The sequence below is a fragment of the Scyliorhinus torazame genome, chromosome 2 (assembly GCF_047496885.1).
Source record: "Scyliorhinus torazame isolate Kashiwa2021f chromosome 2, sScyTor2.1, whole genome shotgun sequence".
NCBI classification, from domain to species: domain Eukaryota; kingdom Metazoa; phylum Chordata; class Chondrichthyes; order Carcharhiniformes; family Scyliorhinidae; genus Scyliorhinus; species Scyliorhinus torazame.
In genome coordinates this window covers 289,741,910-289,754,551 of record NC_092708.1, presented here as the reverse complement: position 1 = coordinate 289,754,551, position 12,642 = coordinate 289,741,910, and positions in this window count along the sequence as shown.

The window sequence follows — 12,642 nt, the reverse complement described above, 5'->3', positions numbered from 1 at the left end:
GGGAGACTGGGAGCAAAGACTATATGGTGAAACAGTTGAGGAACAGTGGAGAACCTTCCAAGCGATTTTTCACAGTGCTCAGCAAAAGTTTATACCAACAAAAAGGAAGGACAGTAGAAAGCGGGAACATCAACCGTGGATATCTAAGGAAATAAGGGGGAGTACCAAATTGAAGGAAAAAGCACACAAAGTGGCAAATATTAGTGGGAGACTAGAGGATTGGGAAATCTTTAGGGGGCAACAGCAAGCTACTAAAAAAGATATAAAGAAGAGTAAGATAGATTATGAGAGTAAACTTGCTCAGAATATAAAAACAGATAGTGAACTTTTCTACAAATATATAAAACAAAAAAGAGTGGCTAAGGTCCTTTAGAGGATGAGAAGGGAGATTTAATAATGGGAGATGAGGAAATGGCTGAGGAACTGAACAGGTTTTTTGGGTCGGTCTTCGCAGTGGAAGACACAAATAACATGCCAGTGGCTGATGGAAATGAGGCTATGACAGGTGAGGACCTTGAGACGATTGTTATCACTAAGGAGGTAGTGATGGGCAAGCTAATGGTGCTAAAGGTAGACAAGTCTCCTGGACCTGACGGAATGCATCCCAGAGTACTAAAAGAGATGGCTAGGGAAATTACAAATGCCCTCGTGATAATTTACCAAAATTTACTAGACTCTGGGGTGGTCCCGGCGGATTGGAAATTAGCAAACGTGACACCACTGTTTAAAAAAGGAGGTAGGCAGAAAGTGGGTAATTATAGGCCAGTGAGCTTAACTTCGGTAGTAGGGAAGATGCTGGAACCTATCATCAAGGAAAAATTGCCCCTTAATTGGAAAAAAATAATTGGGTACTGTAAATTTATTTTAAAGAAAAGGAAATTAGAAGAGCAAAAAGGGGACAGAAACGATACAGGCAGGTAAAATAAAGGAAAATCCTAAGTTGTTTTACAAGTACATTAAGGGTAAAAGTATAACTGGGGAAAAAGTTGGGCCCATTAAGGACCACAGTGGTAATTTGTGTGTGGAGCAAGGGGATGTAGGTAGAGTTCTAAATGAATACTTTGTGTCAGTGTTCACTCATGAGAGGAACAATGTCCTGGCTAGGGAAATTGCAAATGCAGGGGCAGCACGGTGGCCTAGTGGTTAGCACAGCTGCCTCACGGCGCTGAGGTCCCAGGTTCGATCCCGGCTCTGGGTCACTGTCCGTGTGGAGTTTGCACATTCTCCCCGTGTCTGCGTGGGTTTTGCCCCCACATCCCAAAAATGTGCAGAGTAGGTGGATTGGCCATGCAAAATTGCCCCTTAATTGAAAAAAATAATTGGGCAATCTAAATTAAAAAAAAAAAGAAATTGCAAATGCACTGGTGATAATTTACCAAAATTCACTAGACTCTGGGGTGGTCCCGGCGGATTGGAAATTAGCAAATGTGACACCACTGTTTAAAAAAGGAGGTAGGCAGAAATCGGGTAATTATAGGCCAGTGAGCTTAACTTCGGGAGTAGGGAAGACGCTGGAATCTATCATCAAGGAAGAAATAGCGAGGCATCTGGATGAAAATTGTCCCATTGGACAGACGCAGCATGAGTTCATAAAGGGCAGGTCGTGCCTAACTAATTTAGTGGAATTTTTTGAGGACATTAGCAGTGCGGTAGATAACGGGGAGCCAATGGATGTGGTATATCTGGATTTCCAGAAAGCTTTTGACAAGTTACCACACAAAAGATTGCTGCATAAGATAAAGATGCATGGCATTAAGGGGAAAGTAGTAGCATGGATAGAGGATTGGTTAATTAATAGAAAGCAAAGAGTGGGGATTAATGGGTGTTTCTCTGGCTGGCAATCAGTAGCTACTCCTGCTCCTAGTTCTTAAGTTATAAAAATCTGGAGAATTAGAGAGGCTGTTCGCCGAGCATATGGAGGTGCTGCGAAAGGAGATTATGGCTGCGATGAAGGAGTGGGTGAAGGAGGCAATTGACCCGGTGAAGGCTGCAGTGTTGAAGACATCAGCCGAGGTACGGGAGCAAGCAGAGAAGTTGAATGGGGCGGAGGAAGCTCTGTCGCAGCTCAGTGACCCGTTCACCTCAATGGGTGAGGAGCTGCGAAAGGTGGTGGAGGCTAACAAAGGACTCAGAGCCAAGATGGAGGACTTGGAGAACAGGTCAAGGTGGCATAATTTATGAATTGTGGGCCTGCCTGAGGGGGTGGAGGGCCCAAGGCCCACTGCGTACTTCACAAAGATGCTGGTAGAGTTGTTAGGGAGGGCAAAGAACCCTCCCGATATGAGTTGGACAGGGCTCATTGGTCCCTCAGGCCCAAGCCAAAAGCAAACGAGCCAGTGAGGGCAGTTCTCATTTGCTTTCACAAGTTTCACGTCAAGGAGAAGGACTGAGCTGGGCGAAGCAAAGGCGTGAGGTGAAGTGGGAAGGAGTTGGCATTCGAATATACCAAGACTTGACGGTAGCGCTGGTAAGAGGCTGGCGGCCTTCGGACAGGTGAAGGCGATACTCTACAGTAACAGTGTGAGGTTTGCCGTGGTCTACCCGGCGAAGCTGAGGGTGACCTATAACTCAAGAGTCTTCTACTTCGAGAGTGGAGGCGGCAGAGACGTTTGTGAAGGCCAAAGGACTGGGACTGAAATGAGAGATGGGAGTGGGATTGGGACTTAGACGGAGGAGATGGGGCCTTTATCTCTCGTTTCAGGTTGTTTTAGTTTTTTGTTCTGTATTTGTGGGTGGGGGGGATAAGCTGGGTTTTTGGGTTGGTTGAATGGGGAAGGGTTGCTTACCTTTGTGTTATAGCCTATAGTTGGTTACAATAATATTGGGCTTTGGGGTTATGGTGGTTCTCTGGGGCATGGTTTTTGCACTGGCTTTGTTTGTTTGTCTTTGTTTTCAGGGACTGGGCATGGGGGAGGGGATTGGGAGGAGGGGGGCCTGGGCAGGGGCCTCCACACTAGCAAGCAAAAGTTGGCTAGTGAACGGGAGTGTGGTGGGGGGAAGGCCCATGGTTGCTGGAACCTGGTCGAACAGGTTACGATGGGCCTGGGAGGTGTGAAAGGTAGGGGGAGAGGGCCAATAGTTGGAGGGGTGTTTGCAGGAGGAAGTGGATGGGGGATTCTGGGCAGGGAGATGGGGTTTGATGGTAACAAAGGGATGGGGTGGGTCAGGCCTGAAGGGCAGGGTTGGGGTTATGATGATGGCGCATAAGAGGGACCAGAGAGGTGAGAAACCGCCGGTCAGAATAGTCACATGTAACGTGAGAGGATTAGGGGGCCGGTGAGCTCAAGAGTTTTTAGGCACTTAAAGAGTGATGTTGCAGAACACCTCTCTGAGGGTGAAGGATCAGGTAATGTGGGGCTTAGAAAGGGTTGGGCGAGTCAGGTTTTCCACTTGGGGTTCGAGAACAGGGCTTGGGGGAGGGTTGCGGTATTGGTGAGCAAGAGGGTGAGGTTTCAGATGGAGACGGTGGTGGCGGACCAGGAGGGCAGGTACATGATATGACGGGAGCGTTGGAGGGGACGTTGGTAGTACGTGAGTATCCCGACAGGCTGGAGCACATTAGTTCCACGCCGTCGAGACTTTGATCGGTCGGGGGCGGAGAATGGCTGAGCGGGCCTCTGGCAATGGCCCCAGGTAGGTCCCAGGTGGCCCGCAGAATCGGTGAACCGGCGGCGGTCCCGATTTCTTGCGGGAACGTCGATTCTCCGTCCTCCCGCCGGCCTTGATTTCAGCACGGAGTGCAGAGAATCCATCCCCAGGAAGGTGTCAGAGGAATATATGTTTTTTAAAAATATAAATTTAGCGTACCCAATTCTTTTTTTCCCCCAATTAAGGGGTAATTTAGTGTGGCCAATCCACCTACCCTTTTTGTGGTGCGGGGTTGAGACCCACGCAGACACGGGGAGAATGTGCAAACTCCACACTGACAGTGACCCGGGGCCAGGATCGAACCTGGATACTCAGTGCCGTGAGGCAACAATGTTAACCACTGTGTCACCGTGCCGCCCTAATATGTGGGGTTTAACTATATGGGGCGGGGGGGGGAGGTTTTGCAGTCGGTGGTTTGGGAGGTTCTGAATGCAGTGGTGAGGGGGGAAGTGATCTCATTCAAGGCTAAGGTGGACAAGGAGAGAGGGGAGTGCCGAAAATTGATAGAGATTCTGGAGGTGGATGGGAGGTACGCAGGGGACCCGGACCTGGCCCTCTTGGCCAAGAGGAAGGAGCTGTAGGCGGATGCCTTTCACCAGTTGAGATAGGGTGAGGGGGTCAGTCTATGAGCACGGGGAGAAGGCAGGACATATGCTGGCCATCAGCCCCAGAGGGAGGGGGCAGCAAGGGAGATAGTTCACGTACAGGATAGCATGGGGAAGCTGGTGGTGGCCCTGGAGCAGATCAATAAAGTATTTGAAGAGTTTCATAGGGATCAATATAGGTCGGAGCCACTAGGGGAAGAGCGAGAGATGAGGGAGTTCCTGGACGGGTTGGAGTATCTGAGGCTAGGAGAGGAGGATAGAGCAGGGTTGGAGGGGCCAGTGGGCAGCAGGAGATAGAATCATAGAATTTGCAGTGCAGAAGGAGGCCATTCAGCCCATCGAGTCTGCACCGGCTCCTGGAAAGAGCACCCTACCCAAGGTCAAGACCTCCACCCTATCCCCATAACCCAGCAACCCCACCCAACACTAAGGGCATATAAAGTTTAGATATATTGTCCTTTCAAATGGAAATTAAAGAAATCAACTGTTTTTTAAAGAAAGCTCTTAATGGATTTGACTAAATTAATTTTGAGGGAAGGATTCCTGTTGTTTTTTTAGCTATGGCAAAATCAAAGATGTATAAACAGGTTTATGATTCCATTAGAAATTGTGCAAAGCATTTTTCTCCCTCTTCCACCAACCCCAATTATACATGAAAATAAATTACTCTGAAGCAATATTTAAACAAGTCATCTAGAAGATGGCCCAATTTTAACTTGCTGATCTTTTGCTTGCAACAGAGTAAATATTTGGCAGCCAAAGTCTGGTTCAAAGATATGATGAGCTTTTACACTGCCAATAAAGTATTATAATACTTTAAGTGTGGCGTACATTCAGCAAATAAATTAGAAATGGTTTGATATGAACTACAAATCATAAGAGTGTCACTCGACAACCTGATAAATTGGTTCTGACCAATTGCATCTCCACTGGAATACCGATTGCTCGTTTCCGACCAGACAGAAATTCACGGAAGCTTGAATCTTCTATAGTCACACCCCAATAAATCACCCTCTGCTGATATATGCAACCATGTTGTGAGGAAGTCGAATCAACCTACACAATCTTTGACTGAAGAGTGACTGTATTGGAGATGAAAGCAGTGTGCGCCATTATATTAGAAAAGTTGTGATTTGTTGGTTAGGGCATGAAAAAACATTGTTAAAAGCCTCAAGGAATCTTGAATTAATTTGGAATGACATAGCATGTGCAATATCCAAGCAATTAGTCAGCAGTTTCAGAGTTAAGTATCATCTGATGACTGTCAAAAGAGATGAAGGAGGATGCAGGCAGGGAACGCAGCGGGAATTGATGGGTTCCCAGTTGAATTCCAAAAGAAATTTAATGAACCTGGACTTTGCACTGCACCGGGGTATGAAGCAGGGGTGCCCTATGTCTTCCCTGTTGTTTGCATTGTCTATAGAGCCCTTGGCCATCATGCTAAGGAGCTCGGGGCTGTGGACGGAGATAGTGGGGGGAGTGGAGCATAGAGTGTCCTTTTATGCCGATGATCTGCTACTGTATATCTCGGATCCAAGCAGGTCGGGGTGCTTGTATAATGGAACTGCTCCAAAGATTCGGGACGTTCTCTGGGTATAAATTAAATTTGGACATGAGCGAGAATTTCATGGTCTCACAGCTGGGAGTAGGGGTGGAGGAGGCTGACATTCTGTTTGTTTACAACTCTCTGTAGGCTCTTACGGTCTTGGGCCGAGCATTTGCCATACCAAGCTGTGATGCAGCCAGATAAGATGCTTTATATGTGCATCCATAAAAACTGTTAAGAGTCAATGTGGACATGCCGAATTTCCTTAGTTTCCTGAGGATGTATAGGCGCTGTTGTGCTTTTTTGTTCGTAGCGTCAACGTGTGTGGATCAGGACAGATTGTTGGTGATGTGCACACCTAGGAATTTGAAGCTGTCAACCATCTCCACCTTGGCCCCATTGATGCAGCCAGGTGTGTGTCCGATACTTTGCTCCCTGAAGTCAATGACCAGCTCTTCAATTTTGCTGACATTGAGGGAGGGATTGTCGTTGTTACACCACGTCACTAGGTTTTCTATCTACCTCCTGGACTTTGACTCATCGTTGTTCGAGATCCGGCCCACTACTCTCATGTCATCATCAAACGTGGTAGATGGAGTTGGAGCCAAATTTTGCCACCCAGTCTATGGGTCAGGAAGTCGAGGATCCAGTTGCAGAGGGCAGAGCTGAGTCCTAGGTTTGAAGTTTTGATATTAGCTTGCCTGGGATGATGGTGTTGAAGGCACAGCTCTAGTCAATGAATAGGAATCTGGGGCGGGAGACTTCCGGGTGCGGCTATGCAGAGCTAGGTCGCATATTCGGTAGCTCCCGCTTGGAACGGACATTTGGGCTCTTTTACAGGGCCCCCACGGCATTTGTTTGACATTTCCCGGTGTGGCAAGAAGACGGCAGCATTCCCCTGACAGTGTCCCCCAGGAATGTTATGTCTTTTGGCTGCCAGACCCGGCAGAAACAGTAAAGGATTTGGCTGCAGGTTTAGACAAGGGCCTCTTCCAGCATGCAGGCGGGGGAAGGGCAAGCTTAAAGCTGCAATCTGGCTTGACTCTATCAAAGGTGAATTCTAGCAGCAGAGGGAACAACTGTGAAAGGATCTACCAAGGCCATTGAAGAAGCAGGGACGAGGCTTCCGGTGGCGGCCATGGAGGAGTAGGTCGCGCATTTGGCAGCTCCCGCCTGGAACTGACTCTCAGGCCTTTTTCAGGAGTTTCCATAGACTTTTTAAACGGACCAGAAGTGTAACGGCCAGAGGAGCGGCACTGGAGCAACGGGAGAAGCGAGGGAAAGAAAACAAAATGGCGGTGACCTGGGACAAAGGGGAGCTGCAGGAGTTCATCAAGCGCCGCTTCGAGGAGCAGCACGAGGAGATGCGCAAGGAGATGTTGGCGCCTATGCTTTCGGCAATTGAAGGACTTGGGATCACGCAGAAGGCCCACGAAGCTAAGATCCAGGAGGTACAGAAAAGAGTCAGTCAGAACGAGGACGAGCTCGTGGGCCTGGCGGTGAGAGTGGAGCAGAACGAGGCACTACACAAGAGGTGGGCGGGAAGACTCGAAGACCTGAAGAACAGGTCGAGGAGAAAGAATCTGCGAATCCTGGGTCTCCCTGAGGGAGTGGAGGGGGCTGATGCTCGAGGCGATGATGGGCACGAAGGCCCCTTCGAGGCCGCTGGAGTTGGACGGGGCACATCGGGTGCTGGCGAAGAAGCCCCAGGCAAATGAGCCGCCAAGGGCAATGGTGGTGAGGTTCCACCGGTTCACGGACAGAGAGTGGGTCCTGAGATGGGCCAAGGAGTGGAGCAGTAAGTGGGACAATGCAGAGATCCGAATATACCCGGACTGGAGCACGGAGGTTGCAAAGCGGAGAGCGGGTTTCAACCGGGCCAAAGCGGCGTTGTACTGGAAAGAAGTGAAATTCGGAATGCTGCAGCCAGCGCGACTGTGGGTCACATACAAGGGCCAACACTATTACTTCGAAACGCCTGAAGAGGCGTGGACCTTTGTACAAGCCGAAAAGTTGGACTCTAACTGAGGGTTTGTGAGGGTAGGGGGGATGTTTGAGGTTTGATGTGTGATGGTTGTTGTATATAGGGGGTCAATCACGCGCAGGAAATGTTACATGGGCTGGGGGAGAGAGACAAGGCCGCGACAGGAGCTGCGCCAGAGGGGGCGGAGCGGGCTTTGGAATGCGCGGGGTGTTTTCTCACGCGCGGGAAGAAAGGCGGGAAGGGGAACGAAGGAATGCATATGGATTGGGAGACACCCACGCGGGGAGGTCAATGGGACAGCGGGGAAAGCCGGGGTCAGCAGGTGTCAGCTGACTTACGGGAGTGACATGGGGGGAGCAAAAAAGCTAGACAGGGGTCCAGCGGGGGGAGGGGAGAGGGGGGAAGGGGGGGGGGGGGAAAGGGTTGCTGCTGCACTGGCCGAAAGGGAATGGGACACAGAAGAGGTGGTCGGGACGGGGATCCCCCCTCTGGGGGACTGGAGGGTGAGGGAGGCGTGGACACGGGACTGGCCCAGAAAAGGAGATGGCTAGTCGGCGGGGCGTGGGGGGGTGAGAGCCCCTCCAATCTGGCTGATAACGTGGAATGTGAGGGGCCTGAATGGGCCGGTGAAGAGGGCTCGAGTGTTCGCGCACTTAAAGGGACTGAAGGCGGACGTGGCCATGCTCCAAGAGACACATCTGAAGGTGGCGGACCAGGTCAGGCTAAGAAAGGGATGGGTAGGACAGGTATTCCACTCGGGACTGGACGCGAAGAATAGAGGGGTGGCAATATTGGTGGGAAAGCGGGTGTCATTTGAGGCCAAGACTATTGTAGCGGACAATGGAGGGCGATATGTAATGATGAGCGGTAGGCTGCAAGGGATGTGGGTGGTGTTGGTAAACGTATACGCCCCGAACTGGGATGATGCAGGATTCATGAAGCGCATATTGGGGCGCATTCCGGACCTGGAGATAGGGGGCCTGATAATGGGAGGGGACTTCATTACCACCGGTGTCCCCACTGACTATACCTGCGGGAAGTGCACCCAACTTCAGCTCCTCAAAGACCGTGTTAGGGAACTGGAGCTGAAGCTGGATGAACTTCGGATCATCCGGGAGGCAGAGGGGGTGATTGAGAAGAGTTACAGGGAGGTAACCACACCCAAGGTACAGGACAAGAATAGCTGGGTTACAGTCAGGGGGAAAAAAACAAACAGGCAGACAGTGCAGGGATCCCTCGTGGCCGTTCCCCTTCAAAACAAGTATACCGTTTTGGATGCTGTTGGGGGGGATGACCTACCGGGGGAAGGCCCTAGCGGCCAGGTCTCTGGCACTGAGTCTGGCTCTGGGGCTCAGAAGGGAAGGGGGGAGAATAGAAAAGCAATAGTTGTAGGAGATTCAATGGTTAGGGGAATAGATAGGAGATTCTGTGGTCGCGAGCGAGACTCCCGGAAGGTATGTTGCCTCCCGGGTGCCAGGGCCAGGGATGTCTCGGATCGTGTCTTCAGGATCCTTAAGGGGGAGGGGGAGCAGCCAGAAGTCGTGGTGCACATTGGTACCAACGACATAGGTAGGAAAAGGGGTGTGGAGGTAATAAACAAGTTTAGGGAGTTAGGCTGGAAGTTGAAAGCCAGGACAGACAGAGTTGTCATCTCTGGTTTGTTGCCGGTGCCACGTGATAGCGAGGCTAGGAATAGAGAGAGAGTGCAGTTGAACACGTGGCTGCAGGAATGGTGTAGGAGGGAGGGCTTCAGGTATTTGGATAATTGGAGCGCATTCTGGGGAAGGTGGGACCTGTACAAGCAGGACGGGTTGCACCTGAACCAGAGGGGCACCAATATCCTGGGAGGGAGGTTTGCTAGTACTCTTCGGGAGGGTTTAAACTAATTTGGCAGGGGAATGGGAACCGGATTTGTAGTCCAGCAACTAAGGTAGCCGATATTCAGGACACCAAAGCTTGTAATGAGGCAGTGGGGAAGGGAACACTGACAAAGGAGAGTATTTGCAGGCACGGAGATGGGTTGAAGTGTGTATACTTCAACGCAAGAAGCATCAGGAATAAGGTGAGTGAACTTAAGGCATGGATCGGTACTTGGGACTACGATGTGGTGGCCATCACGGAAACTTGGATAGAAGAGGGGCAGAAATGGTTGTTGGAGGTCCCTGGTTATAGATGTTTCAATAAGATTAGGGAGGGTGGTAAAAGAGGTGAGGGGGTGGCATTATTAATTAGAGATAGTATAACAGCTGCAGAAAGGCAGTTTGAGGAGTATCACCCTATTGAGGTAGTATGGGTTGAAGTCAGAAATAGGAAAGGAGCAGTCACCTTGTTAGGAGTTTTCTATAGGCCCCCCAATAGTAGCAGAGATGTGGAGGAACAGATTGGGAAACAGATTTTGGAAAGGTGCAGAAGTCATAGGGTAGTAGTCATGGGCGACTTTAACTTCCCAAATATTGAGTGGAAACTCTTTAGATCAAATAGTTTGGATGGGGTGGTGTTTGTGCAGTGTGTCCAGGAAGCTTTTCTAACACAGTATGTAGATTGTCCAACCAGAGGAGGGGCAATATTGGATTTAGTACTGGGTAATGAACCAGGACAAGTGATAGATTTGTTAGTGGGGGAGCATTTTGGAGATAGTGACCACAATTCTGTGACTTTCACTTTAGTAATGGAGAGGGATAGGTACGTGCAACAGGGCAAGGTTTACAATTGGGGGAAGGGTAAATACGATGTTGTCAGACAAGAATTGAAGTGCATAAGTTGGGAACATAGGCTGGCAGGGAAGGACACAAGTGAAATGTGGAACTTGTTCAAGGAGCAGGTGCTACGTGTCCTTGATATGTATGTCCCTGTCAGGCAGGGAAGAGATGGTCGAGTGAGGGAACCATGGTTGACAAGAGAGGTTGAATGTCTTGTTAAGAGGAAAAAGGTGACTTATGTAAGGCTGAGGAAACAAGGTTCAGACAGGGCATTGGAGGGATACAAGATAGCCAGGAGGGAACTGAAGAAAGGGATTAGGAGAGCTAAGAGAGGGCATGAACAATCTTTGGCGGGTAGGATCAAGGAAAACCCCAAGGCCTTTTACACATATGTGAGAAATATGAGAATGACTAGAGCGAGGGTAGGTCCGATCAAGGACGGTAGCGGGAGATTGTGTATTGAGTCTGAAGAGATAGGAGAGGTCTTGAATGAGTACTTTTCTTCTGTATTTACAAATGAGAGGGGCGATATTGTTGGAGAGGACAGTGTGAAACAGATTGGTAAGCTCAAGGAAATACTTGTTAGGAAGGAAGATGTGTTGGGCATTTTGAAAAACTTGAGGATAGACAAGTCCCCCGGGCCTGACGGGATATATCCAAGGATTCTATGGGAAGCAAGAGATGAAATTGCAGAGCCGTTGGCAATTATCTTTTCGTCCTCACTGTCAACAGGGGTGGTACCAGGGGATTGGAGAGTGGCGAATGTCGTGCCCCTGTTCAAAAAAGGAACTAGGGATAACCCTGGGAATTACAGGCCAGTTAGTCTTACTTCGGTGGTAGGCAAAGTAATGGAAAGGGTACTGAAGGATAGGATTTCTGAGCATCTGGAAAGACACTGCTTGATTAGGGATAGTCAGCACGGATTTGTGAGGGGTAGGTCTTGCCTTACAAATCTTATTGAATTCTTTGAGGAGGTGACCAAGCATGTGGATGAAGGTAAAGCAGTGGATGTAGTGTACATGGATTTTAGTAAGGCATTTGATAAAGTTCCCCATGGTAGGCTTCTGCACAAAGTAAGGAGGCATGGGATAGTGGGAAATTTGGCCAGTTGGATAACGAACTGGCTAACCGATAGAAGTCAGAGAGTGGTGGTGGATGGCAAATATTCAGCCTGGATCCCAGTTACCAGTGGTGTACCGCAGGGATCAGTTCTGGGTCCTCTGCTGTTTGTGATTTTCATTAATGACTTGGATGAGGGAGTTGAAGGGTGGGTCAGTAAATTTGCAGACGATACGAAGATTGGTGGAGTTGTGGATAGTAAGGAGGGCTGTTGTCGGCTGCAAAGAGACATAGATAGGATGCAGAGCTGGGCTGAGAAGTGGCAGATGGAGTTTAACCCTGAAAAGTGTGAGGTTGTCCATTTTGGAAGGACAAATATGAATGCGGAATACAGGGTTAACGGTAGAGTTCTTGGCATTGTGGAGGAGCAGAGAGACCTTGGGGTCTATGTTCATACATCTTTGAAAGTTGCCACTCAAGTGGATAGAGCTGTGAAGAAGGCCTATGGTGTGCTCGCGTTCATTAACAGAGGGATTGAATTTAAGAGCCATGAGGTAATGATGCAGCTGTACAAAACCTTGGTAAGGCCACATTTGGAGTACTGTGTACAGTTCTGGTCGCCTCATTTTAGGAAGGATGTGGAAGCTCTGGAAAAGGTGCAAAGAAGATTTACCAGGATGTTGCCTGGAATGGAGAGTAGGTCTTACGAGGAAAGGTTGAGGGTGCTAGGCCTTTTCTCATTAGAGCGGAGAAGGATGAGGGGCGACTTGATAGAGGTTTATAAGATGATCAGGGGAATAGATAGAGTAGACAGTCAGAGACTTTTTCCCCAGGTGGAACACACCATTACAAGGGGACATAAATTTAAGGTGAAAGGTGGAAGATATAGGAGGGATATCAGAGGTAGGTTCTTTACCCAGAGAGTAGTGGGGGCATGGAATGCACTGCCTGTGGAAGTAGTTGAGTCGGAAACATTAGGGACCTTCAAGCAGCTGTTGGATAGGTACATGGATTACGGGAAAATGATATAGTGTAGATTTATTTGTTCTTAAGGGCAGCACGGTAGCATTGTGGATAGCACAATTGCTTCACAGATCCATG